This window comes from Marmota flaviventris, chromosome 9 (genome assembly GCF_047511675.1).
Source record: "Marmota flaviventris isolate mMarFla1 chromosome 9, mMarFla1.hap1, whole genome shotgun sequence".
NCBI lineage: Eukaryota > Metazoa > Chordata > Mammalia > Rodentia > Sciuridae > Marmota > Marmota flaviventris.
The window spans coordinates 20,800,567-20,823,708 of record NC_092506.1 but is presented as its reverse complement, the minus strand read 5'-3'; the positions used below and the strand labels follow the sequence as shown (position 1 = coordinate 20,823,708).

At 38.9% G+C, this 23,142-nt stretch overlaps 1 protein-coding gene across 17 annotated transcripts in view; it reads right to left on the bottom strand.

Moving 5' to 3' along the window:
- The window catches only part of Phf21a (PHD finger protein 21A), a 192,192-nt gene extending 170,411 nt beyond the window's left edge, over positions 1–21,781 (bottom strand). For 7 of the 17 annotated variants that reach the window (XM_071616262.1, XM_071616271.1, XM_071616270.1 and 4 more), the window contains exon 1: positions 21,511–21,780. The gene's annotated coding sequence lies outside the window, so the exon portion shown is untranslated. Of the gene's footprint in view, positions 1–6,702; positions 6,799–19,304; positions 19,364–19,923; positions 20,508–21,106; positions 21,232–21,510 lie in introns of those variants that run through there. The other 10 variants (XM_071616273.1, XM_071616274.1, XM_071616276.1 and 7 more) reach the window with 6 other exon arrangements.
- Between the last annotated feature and the right edge of the window lie 1,361 nt (positions 21,782–23,142).

The window sequence follows — 23,142 nt, the reverse complement described above, 5'->3', positions numbered from 1 at the left end:
CATATTTTGTATTTTAAAAACTAAAGGAAAACATTCTATTCCTCTCCATTAATAATAAAAATATTTTCAAAATCACCAACATTAAAATTTCCATTTTCTTCTCCAATTAGGTCCATAAGACTACAGAGGGCAATCTAATAAATTAGAGCTTATCTTAGTTAAGTAACAAATCCGACCATTTGCCTCTCTCTCATCATCTTTAAGAAAATACACCAACTTCTGGGGTAAAAGGTCTTTTTCTACTCTCTCCCTTAGTCCAACATAAAACATTTCACAAATATTTAGTTAATTTGCAAGTGATTTTGAGCTATATTACCCAAATCCTGGCTGAGTGCCCAAACATGAAGGAAGAAGGGGACACACAAACTGCTAAAACTTTGCAGTGTTGGGAACAGCTCTTTTGCTTAAAAACTAACGATCACAATGGTGTTTTGTTTTTAGAGAAAAAGAAAGAAAATGGTAATAGCTTTGGAAGGAATGATGAATAGCAGACAGGACAGAGTACAGGCAGGAGGAATAGCCAAGAGTGCGTGGAGAAGAGGGAAGCAGAAAGGCAACGGAGGGAGTTTAGGCAGCCAATGGCAGCACCTTCCTATAAAGTAGCAGAGGGGCTGCCAACTGGACAGAACCTGCGCACTCAGAGCAGGAGCACACCCAGCATAAGCGGCACTGCCTTTTACAAGCTCAGTAGGGACAAACTGGTTTTCAAAACTGTGTCATTCTTTAAATCAACCCCAAAGATACTGGTAGACTCTATTTTCCTTTGTTTTGATTTGGTGTATATGTGTGTGAGTGTGTGTGTGCCTGTGTCTATGTGCATTACTGGGGACTAAACCCAGGGATGCTCTATCACTGAGCTACATCACTACATTTCCCAAGCTGGCCTGGAACTTGTACTACTCCTGCCTCAGTCTCCCGTACAGGCATGTGCCACCATGCCTGGCTGTAATTTATTTCAAATGCCTTCATTTATTTACATGAAATAGACTTCTAAAAGTTCCAAAATTTCATTCAACCAAGTGAAGCAACTTTTATAGATCCTGCATGTAGCTAAAGAATATTTAATGTTGTACAGGACTGGGGGTATATTTCAGTAGTAGAGCACTTGCCTAGCATGCATAAGGCCCGAGATCAATCTCTAGTACTACATGCACATGCATGAACACACACAATCTTTAATATTATTCATGTTATGCTAATTTTAGAACTACAAAACTTTACTTAAGTCATTATAAGTTTTTTAACTGAAAGAAAACTATACAGGGGCTGGGGTTGTAGCTCAGCAGTAGAGCGCTCACCTAGCACGTGTGAGGTCCTGGGTTCAATCCTCAGCACCACATAAAAATAAAGAAAAATAAAGGTATATTGTATCCAACTACAACTAAAATATTTTTTTAAAAAAGAAAACTATACAGTCTACTATAAAATTAATTTTTAAAATGGTTGTTGAGCTGAAGTATAGCATTATCAAAAAAACGTGTTGGAATTTCTTTTTTTTTTTTTTTTTACAATGTATACATCTTTATTTTTTTTTTTAATTTTTTATTGTTGGTTGTTCAAAACATTACATAGTTCTTGATATATCATATTTCACACTTTGATTTAAGTGGGTTATGAACTCCCATTTTTACCCCGTATACAGATTGCAGAATCACATCAGTTACACATCCATTGATTTACATGTTGCCATACTAGTGTCTGTTGTATTCTGCTGCCTGCCTTTCCTATCCTCTACTATCCCCCCTCCCCTCCCCTCCCCTCTTCTCTCTCTACCCCATCTACTGTCATTCATTTCTCCCCCTTGTATTATTTTTCCCCTTTCCCCTCACTTCCTCTTGTATGTAATTTTGTATAACTCTGAGGGTCTCCTTCCATTTCCATGCAATTTCCCTTCTCTCTCCCTTTCCCTCCCACCTCTCATCCCTGTTTAATGTTAATCTTCTTCTCATGCTCTTCGTCCCTACTCTGTTCTTAATTACTCTCCTTATATCAAAGAAGACATTTAGCATTTGTTTTTTAGGGATTGGCTAGCTTCACTTAGCATAATCTGCTCTAATGCCATCCATTTCCCTGCAAATTCTATGATTTTGTCATTTTTTAATGCAGAGTAATACTCCATTGTGTATAAATGCCACATTTTTTTTATCCATTCGTCTATTGAAGGGCATCTAGGTTGGTTCCACAGTCTTGCTATTGTGAATTGTGCTGCTATGAACATCGATGTAGCAGTGTCCCTGTAGCATGCTCTTTTTAGGTCTTTAGGGAATAGACCGAGAAGGGGAATAGCTGGGTCAAATGGTGGTTCCATTCCCAGCTTTCCAAGAAATCTCCATACTGCTTTCCAAATTGGCTGCACCAATTTGCAGTCCCACCAGCAATGTACAAGTGTACCCTTTTCCCCACATCCTCGCCAGCACTTGTTGTTGTTTGACTTCATAATGGCTGCCAATCTTACTGGAGTGAGATGGTATCTTAGGGTGGTTTTGATTTGCATTTCTCTGACTGCTAGAGATGGTGAGCATTTTTTCATGTACTTGTTGATTGATTGTATGTCCTCTTCTGATAAGTGTCTGTTCAGGTCCTTGGCCCACTTGTTGATTGGGTTATTTGTTATCTTATTGTCTAATTTTTTGAGTTCTTTGTATACTCTGGATATTAGGGCTCTAACTGAAGTGTGAGGAGTAAAGATTTGTTCCCAGAAAGCTTAAACAATGTTAGGAATACAGACAGAATAAAATACAGTAAATCAAGTTATTCACCTACTAGGCCTTTACCAAATGGTATAGCTGGGTAAATGAGAACAAAAAGATAATGGAAGATATTAGTTACTTGTATACTCCTGCCTCAGTCTCCCATACAGGCATGTGCCACCATGCCTGGCTGTAGTTTATTTCAAATACCTATATTTATTTACATGAAATAGACTTCTAATCAAATTCTTGCAAGTGGTAACATATACCATATTCAGGATATTCTGATAAGCTATTACAAATACTGTACACTTATTGACTCCTACAGGAAAAAAAAAAAACAGATCATGCATCAAAAAAATTTCCAATCCAAATCAGTAGTAAATGAAAAAAATTATGTTTACACTTAATCTTCTCCCTTCTGTCAATTATTGGTTTTACTTTCAAGGGGTGGAGGGAGGCATACAAACATTCTAATGGATATATTAAAAACTCAATTCTCTAACCAAAAATAATAACCCTCAATTCTGAGAAGAATTTACTGTGGCTTTTCTCATAATCATCTTGTTCTCAGGCCCAATTTCTAGGTTCCACATGAGCTGGGCATGGTGATGCACATCTGTAATCCCAGTGACTTGCGAGGAAGAATCAGGAGAATTGCAAGTTTGAAGCCAGCCTCAGCAATACAGTGAGACCCTGTATTAAAAATAAAAATAACAAAGGGATGGGGATGTAGCTCATGTAGCTCAGTGACAAAGTGCCCGAGTTCAATCCCCAGTACCAAAAGAATGTTTGTGTTTGTGTGTGTGTGTGTGTGTGTGTGTGTATTATGACAATTAAATATAGGAAAAAAAATAATGATCACTACAAGAAAAAACCAGACATCAGATGAAAGGAGATTTCATAAAGACATTATGCCCAAAAAAGCAAACTCTGCCCATAAGTACTAGAAAGCATGTATATCCCTTTCAAACTCTCAGGCAATACAGCTATTCCTTTTAGTTACTGCACCCAAAACAAGTTAAGGTTAACATACACAATGTGTCAGACCCAGTGGACTGATCAGCTGATGAATATTTTGGACTTTGAGTTCTAACATCTAGTCTATTACTGACTTGATGCTAAGTGGTGCTAAGTGTTCTATGATAAACTACAGAGTATCTTGTCAGTGGTCTCATCAGTTGCTGAGGGGAAGGAATATAAAGAAAGAAAAGCTTATATCACTAAGTTTTAATAAAGCACCCTGAAATTTTTGAAAGGCTCTGTTAATACTAACATATTCCCATATATTTTCTGTTTCTCCTAGAGGTATTCAAAAATAAGAACTCCTTAGATACACTTTTATCATCATACCATTTTCTTATCATGGCATTTCAGGAAGAGGGAAAAAAAAAACTTTACTTTCCAGCTAAATTGTTCCATATTTATTCTTTTCCCATAAACTTTTAATGGGACTATAACAATAATAAATAGCAGTTCTTATTTATTGTCTGTAAGAGTTCCTTTTTTTTTTTTGGTACTAGGTTTGACCTAGAGGCACTTTACTATTGAACTATTTTTTTTATTGAGATAAGGTCTCATTAAGTTGTTGAGAGACTGATTCTGAACTTTCCATCCTCCTGCCTCAGCCTCCCAGGTCTCTGGGATTACAGGTGTGAGCCACCATACCCAGCTAAGAGTTCCTCATTTTATGTTCACACAAACTATAGGGAGGTTGGTATTATCATCCTTGTGTCCCTGTGTCACAGATAAAGGAACTGAAGTTCAAGTGACCAGCACAGGGGCTGGTATGCAGTTATACACGTGACACATCTTTATTGAAGGAAGCCTAAATACTCTAACGTGCATACATTAAAGTGGATGGACTGAAATTCCAACTTGCGGGTCAGACCACAAAGCTGAGATTCCTTTCCCAATGTGGAACATTTGTCTTAATCCCTGAGAAGGGAAGAAAAGAGCAGAGAACTAAAGATCAGTTCCGTTTAATCAGTACTTATTTCTACTAGTTTATACATTAATCCATTTATTCCTTAGAACAACCACAGCAGGCAGGAACTTTTATTTATTCACATTTTACAGAAGACGACAACAAGAGACACAGAAGGTGAAGGGACAAAAGCTACAGTCTCAGAGTAAACACATGACAAAGCCAGGATTTGAATCCATGAAGACTGGCTCCTGCACCAAGACTCAAGCACTGTGTACTACTGCCATGAAAAAAAACTTCCTTCATGTGAATTACACAAAAACAAAACTTTTAACCTTTCACCAAATTACTAAATTGTACACTTGGATTAATTATGAGAAAACTAGGAGTGCTTTTCTAAGTATGCACACCAGACTTCTTTACAGGCACAGAGAATACATCCCTAGCGATTAGATCATTGCCCTGCTCAGGAAGTAGCACTCTGTAAATCTGGTTAAAAGCCCTCAGCCCGCCTCTCTCCACGCTCAGACCCACACTAACCATGCACTGTAGGAAACAGGCAATCCAGAGATGTCCCAATACAATCTTCTATAAAATGAATGTCACTCTGGAAAATCCAACTGTGTATACTATCCTTCCATCACCCAGTCTTCTTCCCCAGCATCATAAAAACACACACACACACACACACAACACACACACAAAAGGAATGAATGAGTCTAAGCTACTTAAAAACCATAACAAATGTCCAATGATAACTACAAATTTAAATGAGAAAAAAATAAATGCAAAATTCTCATAATTTTGTAACTTGTCCAAATCCTACATTTAAAAAGCACTAGGCCTCTTTGAAAGACTCAATTCTTAGACTAGCTCTTTATCATCAATGTGCCTTGAAGAGTGTGGGGAAAAGTACATTTTTTCCTCAAATTCTAAACATCTTCACATGCATATTTCAAACAAAAATTATTACTGCTGTATTACAAGTTAATGGGCTTCTTACCCTAAAGTCTACTAGTAAGACAATGTTAAATACATAATTAAATATTCTCCAAATAAAAATATTAATCATGGACTTGATATTTGTATATTAACATATAATACACACAGAAAATAAATATACAGAATAGGACTGGACCTGGAGGTACTGGGGACTCTACACAATGAAAACAAGAACTATTGCAGCTCCCTCCATTGACATCGTAAAGTTGCCACATTTTCTGGGCTCTCTTTTGAATTAATGTGGCATCTGTTCCAAGTACAGCATGCTAACATTTTACTAAAAGATATTTTCATTCTACATTTGTAGCTGGTTTGCTTTTTATTTGAACTCCTGTTTTATTTCAGTGGTCATTATTTCTTTATACCAAGTTGTCAATTTGGCATACCTAATCTATCTCCTCTGAGCACAAAAAGAGTGGGGAGGAACCATCAACTTACAAACCTCCAACAGCAATAATTAAAATATGCTTTGCATATAGATTAAATTAAAAAATAAACAGCACAAAGATTTTTGCAAGCTTTTTAGTATCAAGTCCTGATAAGTTAACAGCATCTGTTCTTTTCAAAAAAGGAATTCTGTTCTGAGGTACTGGGGGTGGGGACAAAATAAGCAAATACTAAATACAATAATTCAAGTTACAAAGTTTGGTCTCCATGAAATGATGATTTCAATAATCTGCACATATCCAACCCTATCAAGTGATAATTGCTTTTTAAGACATCCTCAAAAAATGCTGCAGCAACAAGCCAAATACAACCACTTGTACTTAACATGCATGCTGCATACTCTACAATGTTACGTCATATCAGGCACAGAGAAGACGCTTACCAAGCTATCCTGCGTTCTATAAACTGCCTAACAACAACAGAAAAGGCACTGCCATCTCTATGGGAGTGGGAACTCACAGGGTAGGCAGCCTTTCCCTTTCAACTCTGAAGAAAACAAATAAGGCTTATTTCTGTCTTTTAAGCTCACCTCTCTCAAGGCCTTTACTCTCAATCTTTCAGTCTTTTACAGAAATAAAGGCTGTTTCTTTAAAATTAAAAACCACAAAAGATCACTGCAATTTAAAAGCCCCACACCTTTTACCAACTGTCCTCCAGCTGTCTCCATGGCTGGCTCTTCTGCAGGAGGAATGGCCTATCTAGAGCACCAGTCTCCAAGTGGGTGTGTGCAGCCTGAGGAAAGGAGTCACAGGAAATTATCACAACTTGTATTTTTAAATCTGATCCTTTTTAAAATTTCAATTTTCCTTTATGTTTGATAACTTACATAAAATACTAGTTCAGACCATTACATATTTACTAGCGTCCTAATTTTAGAAAGATTGGAGGCTACAGGTCAAGATGACCAAGACTAACTGGGCACAGTAGTACACACCTGTGATCCCAGCTATTAGGAGGATCACAAGGCCAGCAGGGGCAATTTAGTGAGATTCTGTCACAAAATGAAAAATAAAGATGGTTGGGGGGACTGGGGTTGTGGCTCAGTAATAGAATACTTGCCTAGCATGTGTGAGGCACTGGGTTTGATTCTCAGCACCACATACAAACAAATAAATAAGTAAAGGTCAATCAATAACTAATAAAAATATTTTTTTTAAAAATTGTTGGGGCAGGGTACAGTGGTGCATGCCTGTAATCGCAGCTGCTCGGGAGGCTGAAGCAGAAGGATCGCAAGTTCAAAGCCAGCCTCAGCAAAAGCGAGGTGCTAAGCAACTCAATGAGACCCTGTCTCCAAAGAAATACAAAACAGGACTGAGGGTGTGTGGCTCAGTGGTTGAGTGCCCCTGAGTTCAATTCCCAGTACCCCCCCCAAAAAAAAAATGGTTGGGAATAGCTCAGTGGTAGAACACCCCTGGGTCCAATCCCCCATAATAGCAAAAGGGGGAAAAAATACTGGAATTAAAAATATAGTGAAATTAGAGACTCTACAATTAATTTAAGTTCTTTTCTCTGCCTCAGTTTCACCATCTATGACATTACCTGAGTCTTTTGTACATTCAGAAGACTATTATAAGAAAGGAGAAAACACACTCTAGGGCATGGTCTGAGCCACTCAAAATGAAAAGCACATTTATGAATGCTACAAATGAGAAATATTCTTAACTTGCTTTGTTAAAACATGGACTGTACCATAACTTACTACCGCTATACCCTATCAGATCCAGTTCTTAGAATTTCTCCTCCTCATCCCAAACCCTGATTCTGGATATTGAACCCAGGGCCATGCACATGCTAAGGTCCTTGCACTCTACTATTGTAAACCCTAGCCCTTTTTTAAATTTTGAGACAGATCTTGCTAAGTTACGGAGCTAGCCTCAAATATGAAGTTTACAGGTGTGTGTCACCACGCCTAGCCCAATTCTTAGAATTTTAAAGCAAGGCTTCATTAGCACTTCACTAAATGTTCAGTCTAAAGAAGCATAAAGCATTTTAAATGCAAGAAGTATATTCTAGGATTAGAAAGGCTTTCAAAAAAACTACTATAATGAAAAACTTATAAACTATTTAATAAAAATTTTCAATTTAAACATTACAAAAGTGAATCATGATTAATAAACTTAGCAACAAGTTTAAAACTCTTGAAGCCAGTCTAAAATTGAACAGTACTCAAATAATTTACCTTTTTTTCTTAAACTTCCTTAAAAAATACTGGGTTATTAATATAGCATTTGGTAGTATTTGAGTAGAATCTGTAGTGGAGGTGAGGTCAGCCAATACTACTCGTGAAGCTGTGAGCACCAGGACTAATTCCTAGGCAGGGTTTCTTCATGCTGATTAAGTTGCACAGGTTTGAGTTTCTATTATTTAAAATATCAAGAACTGGTGCTGTAGCTCAGTGGTAGAGTGCTTGCTTTACATGTGTGAGGAACTGGGTTCGATCCTCTGCACCACATAAAAATAAATTAATAAACAAGATATTTTTTAAAATATCAAGCAATTTAATATTATCTTGGTTTTAAATTTATAAATTTATTTTTTTTAATTCATAAAAAATTGAATTTAAAAAAATTATGAATGAATAATTTTTGCAAATTATGAATGAATGCTTTTTAAAATACCTTTATTTTATTTATTTATTTTTATGTGGTACTAAGGACTGAACCCAGTGCCTCACACATGCCAGGTAAGCACTCTAGCACTGAGATACATTCCCAACCCTGAATGAATCCTTCTTAACAACAAAGAAGGTACCACTAACTTTTAGGGAAAAAAAAAAAAGTCACCTGAAAACATAACTGTTCTTAAGCAGCTAACAGAACAAACTAGAATAATTAAATTCTAAAATGATGCCTCCTAAATTACTTTTACAGGATGGAAAACAATGCTGTCACTGTGAACTGGCTAGCATTTTTTTAAAGTTTCAATAATAACAAAGACCACATCTAAAGGTATGAGACAAAATAAAAAGAACTTAAAATGCTCTTTGCCCCATAGATAACAATCAGTCTAGAGCATTTGGTTTATGTCCTTAATGTACAAATCTCTCCCACTTCTCTTCAATCACCCCACTCACACAAAGCAAGTTTTTTTTCAGTCACCTGAAAAAAGTAAACTTTTAAGATAGTACTATGATATAATTACATTTAATCTTAAAACGTGTGTGTGTGAATTACACATGCAAATGCCCAGGAAAAGCTTAAAAGTAGGATGGAAATAAGACAACTTAAATTTTCTACTTTATACATATCTGTATTGCTAGAATGACTTTTGTAACTCAGATAATACTGCTTTTATAATAGTTTTTAAAAGAAAGGACCACTTTCCTGACATTCTAAAGTGCTGACAATTGTGTAAGGACTGACTAAAACAGTGACTATAAACTAAGAAAATTTACAAAGTAACTTATCATCATAAGTGCCCAACTTCCACACTTCAAGCAACAGACAACAAACCTACTCCATTCCAGGAACTGTGTGTGGCAATGGGTACACAATGAAGAAGAAAACAGGCATTATCCCAAATAAATGCCTTCGTTTCTATTCCATTCCAATTGCCTACTATTTCTAAAATATTCAACCTAACTTAACCAAAATCAACATCAGTCCCAAAATGATACATCATAGCTTTTGCCATTTCTGTAAATTGAAAACTTCTTTAGAAATTCATTTTCTAGGTTTCTATGGTAATTACATAGTTTATAGAGCATTATGGACACTTAAGAGCAAGGGCGCAGGGTTGTAGCATTTGCTACCTACATGATCACAGGGAAAGTTCCATTTCCTCACCTGTAAAATGGAAGTAGGATAATAATAACAAATCCTCTGAATATTGCTCTGAGGATTAAAATTAAATGAGATCCTATGTTATAAAAAGGCTTAGCACTGGGCTGGTGGTATTGTGGCTCAGTGGTAGAGCATTTGCCTAGCATGTGAGAGGTTCTGGGTTCGATCCTTAGCACCACATAAAAATAAATAAATAAAATAAATGTATAAAAAATTTTTTAAAAGGCTTAGCACTATGTATAAATATGTAACAACAAATCCCATCATTATGTACAACTATAATGCACCAATAAAAAGTGTGGAAAGTGAAAAAAAGAACAAAGAAAAATAATGTTCACTGGAAGAAAAAAAAGGCTTAGCACCATATAGTCACTGATAAATTAGTATTATTAATATAATTAACATCAGATAACCCTAAAGTACAAAACAGTTCACAACATGCCAAACATTTAAGATTTATATATCTCTGTCATTTTTCTAACAATAAATATGTATATATATAAACGCATATATAGATATGCCTTGTATAAACACATATAAATGGTTTTCTACATAAAAGTCCACAATTAAAACTTTCAAGGGCTGGGGTTGTGGCTCAGTGGTGGAGCACTTGCCTCGCATGTGTGAGGCCCTGGGTTCAATCCTTAGCACCTCATAAAAATAAACAAATAAAAGATATTGTGACCACATACAACTAAAAAATATATATTAAAAAATACTTTCAAAACATCAGTATATTGTAAAACCTATATCATAATATACACACAAATGTATCAGTGTATATTGTCAAAAACAAGCTATAAACACAAGTCAAGAACTTCTCTACTGGAGGCAGGGGGCTAATTTTTTGGTTCATTTTGATTCTAACTCAAATATATTTAAAACTTTATAGTTTTAATAAATATTAACATGACATAGACAAATGCTTTAAAATTCAGCCATTAGTTAGGTTGAGGGTATAGTCAGTGGTAAAGTGCTTACTGAGCATGCTCAAGGCCCAGGGTTTCATCCCCAGCACCACCAAAAAAAAAAAAAAAATTATATATATTCCATAAAGCACACTCATGAGTTTTATCTCATGTAATTCTTTTAAAAGCATAGTGAAACAAGCTCTTATTTCTTTCTCACTAGGAAACTAAAGCTCAGCAAGGCTGAATTTTCTAAGAGTGTGCATTTGAGTGACAGGACTGGACGTAAAGCCAGGTCTTTGATAAGTCACAACTGTTTGATTTATGTTAGCCTGGGACATTGCATAAAAAGAGAAAACTGTGCTCAACAATTTAGGTGTATCGGGAGCTCCTTAGTGAATATTCATGAGTGCCCAGTTTCACTCCTCTTATTTCCAACTTAAGTACTTCAGGAATTAACATGAACATATAAAAACAAAATATAGAAAAGGATACTTCATCCAAACCTGGTTATTTTCTATACTGGTCAATTAATATCAAAGACCATTTTCTCCTTATATTTAGCCCTTGGTACTTAACTTTTTGTAACCACTGAATTTATTTCATTTTAATATTAGGTCTTGAAAAGATAAATTAACATAAAACAAGTTTATAATTTATGGAATTTAAACAATTTAAATTATGGAATAATTCCATAAATATTTGACATTTCTAAAGAATCTATTAATGACTAATATACATACTTACAAATTTTAATTCACAATTATGAGGTGAAAAAAGGTTAGTATTACTATTGTAAAGTGATTTCTTAAATAAATACTACTAAAGGCATAGTTTTTTTAAATACACATAGTAGACACAGTAGCCATCAGCAATAATATTCCAAGAATTCCACACTAAGGAAAAAGATATAATAGATACTGGTCAAGCAGGTGAGGAAGATTATTCCTCGACATACCTACATTCAAATTAAGGAACATATATTGTAACATATGCTTACATTTTTCAGCATTCCTAGGCAACCCATTCCTATCTCAAACAGCTAAAAGGAATCAGCCATACAAATAAAATATATACTAAAAGTTCAAGAGTCTAAAAGAAATCAGTATCCAAAACAAGAAAAATAGCATAAAAACTTAAGATTTTTTTTTTTTGAACCTAACATTTTAAGTACAAGCCAGACTTGAAATCACGTTTTCTTTCTGGGGTTATTCACTGGCCTCTAACATATCAATCCTGTAACACCATGAACTACAATAACATACTTCAAAATATAACAGAATTTTTTTCCAGGTTATATATACTGTGACCCAAGGGGCATTTTTATAGCATCTTGTTTTCTTTAATCAGCTACTTTGGATATTCTACCAGTACAAACGTTACGAACATCTTTTGAACTTTCTGAAGTCAACTGAAACATGGTACAGTGGCAATGAACAATGGACAGGCAGAATAGAATCCTGGTCACAAAATTATGCTATTGGCTTGTCTGACTTTGGGCATTTATCACTTAAGGAGAAACTGAGGTAAAAAGACATTTTGTGTACAGCAAAATTTTCTAAGGACTGCCACATCATTACCACAAGTTAAAATCTCTAGGTGTTGTGAAAACAGTCTGGACTTCTGATCAAATTATAGTGTAGAATGGGGAGGTTATTTTAAATAATAACTACTGCTACTGTTAATTCAAAAGATATACTGAGTCCTTATGTGTCAAGCACTACACTAAGCATTGTCATAGACTTTAACACTAACCCCTCTGGTAGTTACCAAAGGAGAACCCTCAAAAGAAATCTTTTTAACTTTACAAATGAAAACATGAATAAATTATTAAAGAAATCTTGGGGCTGGAGATGTGGCTCAAGTGGTAGCACGCTCGCCTGGCATGCGTGCGGCCTGGGTTTGATCCTCAGCACCACATACAAACAAAGATGTTGTGTCCGCCGATAACTAAAAAATAAATATTAAAATTCTATCTCTCTCTCTAAAAAAAAAATAATTAAAAAAAAAAAAAAAGAAATCTCACATTTCTACCTTTCAGACTACATCTTTTAAATTTGTACTGAAAAACTTACTTTCAGGAATTTGGGTTTTTTTGGTACCAGGGATTGAAGTCAGGAGCATTCAACCACTGAACCACATCCCAAACTCTATTTTGTATTTTATTCACAGACAGGGTTTCACTGAGTTGCTTAGCACCTTGCTTTTGCTGAGGCTGACGTTGAACTTGCAATCCTCCTGCCTCAGCCTCCTGAGCTGCTGGGATTACAGGTGCGAACCACCATGCCTGGCAAGATGTTGACACTTATAGAGAACAATCACACAACTCTGAACTCCTTCTATCCAACTCACTAAATAATTGTCCCCTTGGGGGAAAAAAAAAAAACAGGAGAGGGAGACAAATCATGCCTGACAATAAGAGGCTTCTAATGCCCACACTAGCAAACACCGAGGCTATTAATCATAAAATGACCTATTTCACCACACACATAAAAATTACTTGCAATTGCTAAGTCATTTTGAACTTATGTAAATGTTATTTTACGTATAAATTTTATAGCAGCTGATTAAAAAAACACAATAAACTCATCTAAGGTAAACAACAGCACTGGAATGCTTCTGAAGATTCGCTTTCAAATTGCAGAAGCAAAATAATCATAGTATTATTAATCAAACTTTACTTAGTAAAAAGTTCTTACAGACTTGGGAAGCTGTGTATAAAATGGAGTAGACAAGAAGGGAGGGTTCCCTGTGCTGCTCAAATCAACTACAGATCCCAGAATGCAATGCTCTAATCTGAAGTTAAGCAAAAACTGCAATGCACCTTGGGACTTGTAGTAAGAACCTCTTCACTCTAACAGCAAGTTTCAAGAAAGTCTGAAAACTACCTAGCACAATTTGACTAGATCTTACAATCAGGGTTTAGTCAAATTTAGATCTGATTTATTTTCTGTTCTAGGCAGTTTCTCTGGCACACTGGAAGAAGTATCAATTAATATTAACATTTCCACATTAGAAAAACCTTATATAGAATAAGCATTAAAAGCAAAGAGATTTACTATCATAGAAATAAATTTTTTGAAACTTTTTTTTAAACTTTGTATCCATTTCAATGTTCTCTATCCTCTCTCCCCAAAATTATTTTACCAGGTTTCCTTTTAAGAGTTGTTTAAAATATGTTTTATAAATAATTTTTCTGGAAGAAAATTCTTATAAGCAAACATTTCCCATAGTCTAATACTTCCCATAAGGAAATATATTCTTATAATGATCTATCTATATACCACCACCATAAAAACAAAAAATACTAAAGATCTCTTTTGTTAGATCTTATTCGATATTCATGCCCTCCATTCCTCAACCCTATTCTCTACAAGCATACACACTTGTATTTCTGGAAAGAACAGTTAGAATAAAATATTCCAACTACAGGCCCTTTCTTTTATTCACTGACCTCTTCAGAAAACATAAAAGATATTTGTAAACTATTAATAACATGTCCAAACCCAAGCTAAGTTTGACATGTAATTTATGTATACTCAGTTCCTACATATATCCCTATTTTCTGCAAAACACTGGAAGGAGGCTGGGAAAGAACTAAGTGCAATCTGCATCAGGAGGCCTAACACAGGTGGTGGGTTATTTTCAGGCAACAGCACCTTCACAAACATGCTGTGGAATACTGTCCAAGAAATTCCTAACAAGGAAAGATAAGCTGGCACACAGATTTAACACAATCCAGCTAAAAATCACCTGCAACACATGCTACTACATTTCACCATAAAAGTGACAGGCTACTAAAGGAGCTGAAGCTTCATCAATACAACATACTGTCCATAAGGCCAGAGTAACCAGTTGCCATGGTTACTATCACCCACTTTTATCAAGAAATTACTATCATTTCCCTGAAGTTTTGGGTACTTAAGTTAAAATTTTTTTGTTTTAAACCAGCTTAAGGTTCTGTTAATTGAGTGAAAGAACCAACTACTGTTTGATTTGTAAGTATGTCGCTTTGGAGATGCACATGGTTAACAATACTTGGATCTGCAGCAGAAGAAAATCAATTCCTTTCTGCTGCTCCTTCTCCTCAAGTACTGACAGTTTGTATTCTCAATGCAGCCAAAACAATAAAACAAAACCCATCTTTTTGGCTTCTGTGTTTAAGTTATGTTTTTTCCCTTAGGCCCACAAAGCAAGTCAAAATAAAGCCCAGATCATCAACCTATTAGGCTTCATCCCCTTCCTATCTCCATATTACTGGTTCACCTTCTTGTCTACTTTATTGTTGTTTTGTTGTTTGTTATTTTGGGGTATGGGTTGTTATTGTTTGTTTTTTGTTTTGTTTTTGTTTTTTGGTCTTGTATTATTTTCAGACAGGGTCTTACCATGATACCCAAGCTGGCCTCAAACTCCAGGGCTCAAGTGATCGTCCTGCCTCAGCCTCCTGAGAAGCTGGGACTGAAGGTGCGCCTAACACCATACCCACCTTCTTGTATGCTTTAAAAAGCAGAAAACATTTCTATAGCTGATTCCAAAATATAAGAAAGAATGTCCTTTAATTGAGACTCACTAACTTTTTTATTAAAAAAAAAATGTGGGGAGTGGGGGTAATTTGCACAGTATTGGAAAAAAGTAAGTGGAGGAGGAATATTCAAAATGCCATACAAGAATTTGGTGTAAGAAAGTTGCTTTGGAAAAGTCCCAAGAATGACTGAACTATAAGGGTAGAGTTCACCACCACCACTTCCAGTGGAAGAATTAATTGGTAGTCAGGTAACAGGAATGTTATTTTTCTTTCTTTTTTTTTTTTTCTTCTCATTTTTTCTTTTTATAGTACTGAGGATTGATTGAATCCAGCTATACCATTGAGCTACAATTTGTCTTTTTTATTTTTTATTTTGAGACAGGGTCTCTCTAAGTTGCTGAGGGTCTAAGTTACTCAGGCTGGCCTTGAACTTAAAACCTTCCTGTCTCAGTCTCCTGTGTCACTGGAATTACAGACACACACTACTGCACCTGGTTAGGAACATTATTCTTAAAGTCTCTTAAAATATTCTCATAGAAGACAAATATTCAAAAATTTAATGCATGAATAAGAATTACATGAAAGTCTACAAAAAGGTATGGTTATACATACACACAAACATCCAAAGAAGAAAATATATACTCTTTTAAGAAATACTTATCAGAGCCAGGCGCGGTAATCCTAGCAGCTCAGGAGGCCTTGCAGAGGCAAGGCGCTAAGGAACTCAATGAGACTCTCTCTTTAAATACAAAATAGGGCTAGGGATGTGGCTCAGTGGTTGAGTGCTCCGGAGTTCAATCTCCAGTACCAAAAATTTAAAGCAGTTAACTTATTACCACTTAAAAAAAAAAAAAATCCCAAAGCAGAAAAAAGATCCACCTAGTAAACTAATGTCATTAAAATGTATTGCTATGCTCCTAATGAATACTTAGGCCTACCCCAACACACACACACACACACACACACAAAAAAAAAAAAAAAAAAAAAAGCTCATGTACAGGAGGAGTTCCTGTACATTTCTTAAGTCATGTACATTTCTTAAGTCAAAATCACAAATATTTCCCAGCACAAAATAATATGAGAATTCAAACATGTTTCAAGAAATCAGTTCTCAATATAGATATAAAAGGTCTGTCAAAGGTCAGAGACCTAAAACTCTAATCCCTTCCATTCTCCTTTTGAATAGTGATACAAAAGCCTATCACGATAAAATACTAAGGATACAAAATTTAACAGCACATTAATATAACTTTAACTTCAGCATTTCTTTTTTTTTTTTTTTTTGAGAGAGAGAGAGAGAGAGGAGAGAATTTTTTAATATATATTTTTCATTGGACACAACATCTTTATTTTATGTGGTGCTGAGGATCGAACCAGCATGTCGCCCCCCCCCCCCCCCCCCCCCCGCATGCCAGGGGAGTGTATTACCGCTTGAGCCACATCCCCAGCCCAACTTCAGCATTTCTTAACAAAAAATTTTAGTATTCACTGTGGCATAACAGTTAATATCACACTTAAGGTTTCATTTTTAAACAGTTAAATGTTTTTCTGACCCTTCCAGAAGAATGTTTCTATATTTATTTTCTAATTGGGGCTATCTCACAAAAAATAGTCACTTCTAAAATTTAAGATACTATACCTTTTGATATATTCATGAAAAGAAGGATTCCCAATTAGCTATATTTTGGTTTGAGTAATTTTTTTGTTTTGTTTTGTTTTTTAATTTTCTGTTCCAAAACTATGAGCAGAAGTCTATGAAGAAAGCCACAACTCAAGGTTTAAACTTCTGGGTTATTTTTACACAAAAATATTTCAGTGCACTCCTCTAGATATGAGTAGTCATTTCCCCGTGCATCCTTCTAAAATAGAAAAGCAAAAATGATACACACATATACCTAATACTAACGCATACAGATGCACATATTTTGACTGTGAAACAAGGTTGAAAGCTTAAGTCAGTAAGAATTTTTCAGAAAGTTCCCAGAGTCAATCAAAACAATCAAAACTTGAGCCATGACATCTATTACTCTGTGTGTTATTAACAATCTAAAGAAGAGATGAGGAACTTAAACACTCACTAAAAATCAACTACTATTACATCAATGAAGAAAGGAAGAAAAACAGTAATGGGGACATACATTTCTTAAGATCTTAAAAAGGAAAAATGGTCTTTTTTTGAATTATGGTAAACTGCCTAGGCAGCATTTTTTAAACAAAGATTCAAAACTATAACAAAGAGATTTTTGGTAACCACATCAGTATTTAAAAAACAAAAATTCATGAAGTGTCCAGGGTGCACTTTTAATGCATTAATTTCCCAACTGACAGGGAGAAAGTTAGCATTTTAAGATATAAGTTCTGTTTATGTATTAATTGGCTATCTATCCCGACAACTATCTGCATGGCTTCTTAAAATTTACAAAGAACTTTCATATGTCTTACCTAATTTGATCATACTAAGAAAGCAGTATAGTATGCCTACAAAAAAGACAAAACACAAAGCAGGTTCACTACATTTTCTATACATTTCCAAGTTTTTAAAACTTTGATATAAAACTTTACAAGCAACCACAGTAGCATGATTATTGCCCCTGATAATTCACTAACACAGAGTTTCAAAGGACCATATGCTGCAAATGCTATGAAACTGTTAAAGTAGTTACTTGGTCTTTATGCAGTTTTTGTTAAGTTTTAACTAAGCCATTGTCAGCAATGATCTATACCCACAAATGTAACTTTACTATAGTTCAAGAATCTCAACCTGTGGAGACCAACTTAAATACATCAACCATACGTATTTATAAAGTTGGGTGCCTAAGAAGCTCTCTATCTATCGTAGAATCACTGTCCAAAGATTCAAGAACATACACACACACAATCTAAAATTTTTTCCACACAGATCCTTCTTTCCAAAAATCTCAACTACTCTACATCCTATTTATATTATTATTATAGAAAAGATCACAAGGCTTAAAACCCACATCATACCAATGATTTTTGTTTATTATAAATGCACGTTTTAAAAATGTGTTCAACCCCTCATTCATCATTACAAGAATTTAATGTAATTCATCATTACATTCCCCTTCAAAAAAAAAAAAAAATTCTAACAGCACTCTATACCTAACCCCAGCATTCTTAAGCTATCCACAACAACAAATCTACTCTGCATAGTATCATAAGCAGGTAAAACATGGTCAAAAATTTCAAATAGCAAATGAAATTTATTAATGGTATTTTTTAATGGACTTACTCAAAATCTTTCTGAAACTTTAAGGTGTTAATCCTGTTGCTTAGCTGAAGCTTAAGTAGAGCTGCAGTAAGTATTAAGACCCTCAAAATTCAAAAATTTCCTTTATCTCGTTGTAGCACCTCCTGCTGGATATCATTTAGAGATCTTCAGGTAAGCAGAAGAAGAGTATTTCTGAGACCACTCCTTCCAGATAATTAAATAAGGAAAAAGATGGACCCTTCAAAGCTAAAAGAAATAGTGCCCCATCCATCACTTATACTTAATAAAATATGGCATAGGTAGATGTCTTATCACCGGTTCCATAAAGACTTGCCCAAGTCCAAAGTGCAACATCCTTAAAATAAAGTCTTTCAAAACTTTCTAAAAACTAAGTTAAAATGCCATCAAAAGCACTGACACCAAAGACTTTATTATGGGTAGCCAAGCAATGCCAGTCCAGCTGCAAATACTATTATGTTACAAAAGCAAAAGAAAAGCACTTGGAGTTTTTAACAAGTTGGCCATATGTTTGTGTTTTGAGAATTTTCCGCACTATTGTTATGTTCTTCACTTATAATTATTTATCTACAGAAGTCTTAGGTACAGAATATTTTTTAATAAGTATGAGTTTAAATGCACACAAAAACTTCCCCTTTGCCATCAAAAGATATGTTCTGATATTTCCAAATGCATTCTTCGAACATTTTAAATGGCCCCTAATAACTTGGTTAAGCCCCCCACCCCAGATTCCATACACAAATAAAGACTGAAGAAGAGAATAAGACACTTACCGAAATTAAAATGAATAATAGTATTTCCAGTAAAAATGTAGTAATCGTTTCCTACAAGCCTGTAAACCAAGTAAATTGTGAAACTTTGAAGAAAGGGGAGTGGGCTAACCTTCAAAAACCAAACAAAAGCTGACCTATTTATTTCCTTTACCCAAACGTAAACGAATACCAAATGTAAACAAATAACATAAACACTGAGAAGCATGTTTAAGCCTCAATTTCAGACCCCTTACTAGGCCTTCAATATAGCTGCAGATGTTGATGTTGATGAATAGAATACTCTAAAAGGCATATCCCAGCTTCTCACTCTAAAGAACCCCTATAAAGTTGCCTATCAAAAGGTTCCTTCCTAGAGTGCACAACTGCTTTAAAAAAAAAAAAAAAAAAAACTTTCATCAGCCTAAATTAATCTGATTCTAATATTCAGCTGTCAATTATTAATATATAAATGTTCCTAACTTCCCTAGCTCAAATATCTACATTCCTGACACCTACCATTAAGAAAAATGCACAACTAGCACCCCAGCTATGGGGCAAATCACTGAAATCTGAAACATAGCCACAAAGTTCACTGTCAAGGCCAGTGTTGAGGCCCAAACACGCCCGGACCTTAACTCACATTTGAAATTCTAGAAATCCATACTCCCAGAGACATCATTTAAAAACAACACAAATGGACGTGCAGGGTGAGATCCTCTACTTCAAGACCTAAACAAAGAATATTTCAACATATGACCGGAATATGATGACACCGGATTCACCAATGAAAACAAAACCTGCCTACCATTAGCAGTCGTCCCCTCATCTCAACAACTCAACTACTTAGAAATCACTCTCGGCACATCTACACCCCACAACCGGCGTGTGGCCTCCTCCCGGGGTGCAAGCCACAGACAAAGTTGAAAGAAGACATTCTCGCCCGGTGCCCAATCTCGAGATCAACCCCTCCCCTGCCAGGGCCACCTTGCTGCTACCCACCATCGCGAACGTGGTCAGGAGGAAAAAAAAAAAAAAAAAGAAAGAAAGAAAGAAAAAGAAAAATAAATCCTAGCAGCACCGCTCAGCAGAATAAAGAGCAGGGAGAGGATGACGAGAAGTGTTGGGAACTGCGTGCACGACGGGGCTGGACCAAACGGAAAGAGTCCCACTCCGCGCGCCCCTCCCCCCCGGCGGGGGCACGGGGGGGAGGGGCGGCCGCGGCCCCTCTCGGAGCGGCCTGTCCGGCCCGGCCCGCGCGGGGTCCCGGGGCGCCCCGCGGCCGCGGGCGCCGGGGGCGACTGCGGGAGGGCCGGCCCCGGGGTGAGGGGTGCAGGCAGACTCTCCGGAATAACAAGTTGCAGAAGAAGAAGAATAAGCGGAATTTCCCCAACGCTGCTCCGGCCACCCAAGACAAATGCACCAACACACACACACACACACACACACACACACTCGGGCCCGGCGGCGTCAGCAGCCGCAGCTTATTTTTTTTTTTTTTAACCAGATCCCTCAGTCATCAAACAAGATGGTTTTCCAAAAAAAAATTTTTTTAAATTAAATAAATAACCATAATAAAAACTTCCCCCCGACAGCATCCCGGGGTGGGGGGGGTGGAAGAGCCCACGCGACCCTCCCCGGGCCGAGGGGGAGCCGGAGCGGGCGGCCGACGCTCCGCGCCCCCCGCCCCCGCCCGCGGCCCCCCGGCCGGCCCCCCGCCGGGACAATGTGACGCCCCCTCCCCGCCACCCCCGGCGCGCCGCCTCTGTCACCCGCTCCGGCCCTGCACTCAGCGCCCAGGCTCCCGAGGCTGCTCATAAACTTACTTCCAATCTATCCTGGGGAGGGGTGGAGGGCAGAGGGGAGGAAGGGGGAGACGAGGTTTTCCCATTGTCTTTTTTTCGGGGGGGAGGAATAGGAAGGGCACGCAGGGGGGCGCCCCGAAGGGGAAGTTATTGCTCAAATCTCAAGTTGACTGAGGGGTCCTGACGAGAACACCCCCTTTCCCTCCTCCCTCCCACACACCCCTCCCCTCCCCCTACCTCCCCCCACAACAAACTCCAAGCAGGCAGCCCCTGTTCCTCCCAGAGACAAACACCAGAGACAAGACAGAGGGAGAGAGGGCGACAGGGAGAGGGGGAGAGGGGAAGGGGGGAGGGAGGGGAAATAGAGCTACTCAAGAAAAAAAAAGAGAGTGAGAAGAGAGAATGGAAAAGCTGGGATACTGCACCCTCCTGCTGCTGGCTGGCTGTCCCCCCTGGCAGCTGGAGGCAGGAACTCTGAGCAGGAGAAGCAGGAGGAGGAGGAGGAGGGAACTCTTCTTCATGGGGAGGGAGGGAAGAAGCTGGAGCTGCTGCTGCTGCTTCTGCTGCTGCTCTGGGCCTCTCGCACTTTTTAGATATTAGTGTGTTAAGATGGTAGGTTGTTCCCTTCTCCCTCCTCCTCCTCCTCCTCTCCTCTCTCTCTCTCCCTCTCTCTCTCTCTCTCACTCACTCACTCTCTCTCTCTCTCTCTCTGGGCTGTTTCTTTCCTCCTCTTCCCCAGGCAAGGGGGGGTGGGGAGGAGGGGGTGGGGGGAGGAACTGGAGCCTCCTCCTCCTTCAGGAGAGACACACACAGGCCCCGGGCCGGAATGGGGGGTGGGAATCAGAGCAGCAGGAGAGAAACTGTGGGAGACAAACAAGCCCAACTCTTCATCCTCCTCCTCCTCCTCTCAGCAGCAGCAGCGAGCACCACCAGCCCATTCACCACCCGGCCCCGGGCCGCAGCACCTCCGCCGCCTCAGCCCGGGGATCCCTCCGCCCAGGCCCAGACACACTCGCCCGCGCGGGAACCCGCCGCGCGGCCCCGCCGGCCCGCCGCCGCCGCCGCCGTGCGCGCCCCCGCCGCTCCCGAGAGCCGGGCGAGAGGGACTGGGCTGGGAAAGCGGGGACGAGGGAGGGGGGAGTGGAGGCGCCGGGGGAGAGGGGCACGGCGGGGCGGGAGGGGGCCGCCGGGCGGAGTTGTACGGCGGCCGGCCCGGGCCCCCGCGCCCCCTCCCGCGGCTCCCGGGACGCGCGGGTCCCCCCCGGGGGCGCGGGGCGGCGGCGGGGGGGGCGGCGGGGGCCCGCGGCGGCGTTCGGGCGGGCGGACTACTTGACGTGTCGGTGCGGCGAATTTATTTCACTTTGCCTAAGGAACGGGGTGTGCTGCGGCCCCCATTGCCTAGGGAAAAAACCCGGATGTAAAGTGAGTGAAACTAAACTAGAGTGAAGTAGGGCAGCAGCAGCCAAACTCCAGTGCAGCGGCGGCGGCGGCGGCGGCGGTGATGGGGCCGAGCACGGAGCGGCGGCGGCCAAACTCCGGGGCCGCCGCAATCCTGGGCCCGTGCAGCGCTGCAGCTCGGCTCCCATGCAGCCGCAGCAGAGGCGAGGCCGGAGCCCGCTGCGGCCCCCCCAACTCCGCGGCCCGAGCCCAACTACCCCTCCCGCCGGCGGGAGCTGCAAAGGGGCTCCGGAGCGGCCCCAACTCCCTCCAGTGCAACAGCAGTTTGAAGGGGGGAAAACAAGCTGCGAGGGCAGGAGCGAGGAGAAGCAATGGGGAAGCACTGCAATGGGGGAGCGTGGTCCAGGCAACAGGAGAAAGATGCAACCTCAAGTCGAATGCAACATGCAATCCCCGGCCGCCGCTCGCCCGCTCCCTCCCTTCGCCACCCCGCCCCCTTTCCAAATAACTACCCTTGAACCACTTTATTAGCCGTACTTAGTCCTACACTCGCTACGGGGAGGGGCGGGGGACGGGGTCCTTCGCTCACCTTTATTTATTGCTGCTTTCTCCCCCCTCTCCATGTTTTTTATTCCTAAGTTCTTTTGTTCTAAGGGGGA